Raw genomic sequence first — 2,310 nt, 5'->3', positions numbered from 1 at the left:
CCATCTTTAGTTTTGAAAAGATCAGCAAAGTATTGCAACCAGATTCTGTTTCTTGAGTCCCGGTTGATACGTAGGACTTTCCCATAAGCTGGGAAGTAAGTATGGTTATGGACCCATTGTAAATTAAATTTAACACTTTTCATGCCTCCAGTCTTTGAATCAGGGATAGAAAATGTGTCATTAGCCCTATCATAATAACTCAGTAGCAGTTCAAGTGTGGGGCGATCAGGCGTAGGAGACCCAAATAAAATGTAATGCTGAAATATAGATCCGCAATATGCAGCCCTGTGACACTGACGCATCTTCGGAGCAATACACTTTATGAATTCCCAATAAGCCCTGATATTGGAGGTTAGCCTTATTGATTCAACCGCATCATTATCAGTAAGCATTTTCCTATAAAAACCAAATTTCAAGTTCAATTAGACCTAATGTGAACTGAATTAAACCTAACACTAATCAACATCTAATAGAACTAACGTTGACTATTATAGAACTAAGATGAGACTCTATCTAGAACTAACATGGACTCAAACTAGAACTATTGCCTAAGATCAGCTGAAATTAGGGCACATTACGTCGAGACCCCAAATAGTAGATAACCTAGCAGTTACTGCTTTTTTTAGGAGGGTACGATAGTACGGCCAGCCCTTGTCGTTCTTCTTTGGTAGTCTCGACATTCAATTGATTCAACCGTATCAGTATCAACAAGCCTTTTCCTGTAAAAAAACAAATTTCAAGTTTAATTAGACCTAACGTGAACTGAATTAGATCGAACACTAACCGACACCTAATAGAACTAACGCCTACTATTATAGAACTAAATCTAGAACTAACATAGACTCAAACTAGAACTAACATTGCCTAAGATCAGCTAAAATTAGGGCAAATTACGTTGAGATCCCAAATAGTGGATAACCTAGCACTTATTGCTTTTTTGGGAGGGTACGATGGTACGACCAACCCTTTTCGTTCTTCTTTGCCGGTCTCGCCTTTCTACTGCCTGCCTTTGCATAACCAGAAGGGTTTGAGTGGCTTCCTCCACGCTACCAACCCCAGATGAACTGACTTTTTCCTTCAAGTCATCGTGATGAGCGATTTTATAGTCGTTAACAGATTCTGCTTCCCTGGAGGACATGTTTCCGACGAAAATCCTAGCACTGTAAAAAACACCGATGAGGGAATTGGAAGTTCGAGAGTTTTGGTGGCTCCTAAACGATGGAAGAGAGAGAGATAGATGCAGGGTTCTTGAATAGGGAGGAGACGTAGTAAACGAGTACAATCCCATCAAAGGGGCAAGTTCGTAACTTTTCATGAGCTTTTTTTGAAAAGTGATCTTTAGGGCATCGTCACAAATACTGTAGGTATTTGGGGCTTATCCACATGGAGGAAAATACAAGGGGCCTTGTCACATGAAGTTTCTACTTTTGGGGCATCGACACATTTTTCTCTATTTTTATATGGAAAAATTATTATCATGCCCTTTTTTTAAAGAATTTAATGTGTCTAAGCCCATCAACTTCTCTGTACTTTGATATGGAAAAATTACGCTTAGGCCCCCTTTTTTACAATTTCATGTGCCTCGGTAGTGAGAGAAAAACCCCATACACCTCCCCAAAATACTCCTCATGATTTCTCATGTCTTTGTTAGCAGTGGACGTGGGCCGGTTTGAACCGCAGGCCGAATCGGCCCGGCTCTCCTTAGGTCAAGACCCAGCCCGGCCTACTGTACGCTGACTCTAACCCGGCCCGTGATATACCTGAGCTATGGCCGATTGGGTTTCACTCTAAACTCGAGGACAAAAGGAGTAGGCCAAAGCCATGCCCGACCCGGCCTTGCTTGGCCCTCATTAGGTAATATTTATATGTTGATGTAATTTAGTAACAACTCAATTGAAAATTAAAATTTTTAGGTATTTGTGTTGTAATTTAGTACTAGTAGAGATTCCCTAAACTCTATTCAGTATTTTAACGAATATTTATAGACATTTTCATTTACTAAATCTTTTGTCATTTGAGAAAATTCCATCATCAATTGTAAATTGTAGGACTTAGACTTTCCAAAAAGATAAAATATAAATTTCCTTCTTTAACTTATACATAATAATCTAGCAAAAAAATTTTAAAAATTTTAAAAAAAGAATGCGCCTAACCCGCGATTTTAACCACCGTGGGTTGGGTCGGACCTAGTCCGGCCCTATGGGAGCCGTGGGCCGGACTATGTCCAGCCACAAACCCAATGACAAAGTCCTCAACCTGACTTGTCAAGGCCTGCCCGAGCCTGAGTTTGAACGACACGGTCCAAAACTG

The sequence above is a fragment of the Asparagus officinalis genome, unplaced genomic scaffold, assembly GCF_001876935.1.
Source record: "Asparagus officinalis unplaced genomic scaffold, Aspof.V1 AsparagusV1_Un275, whole genome shotgun sequence".
In the NCBI taxonomy this organism is placed as follows: Eukaryota; Viridiplantae; Streptophyta; class Magnoliopsida; order Asparagales; family Asparagaceae; genus Asparagus; species Asparagus officinalis.
This window is presented reverse-complemented; position numbering follows the sequence as displayed.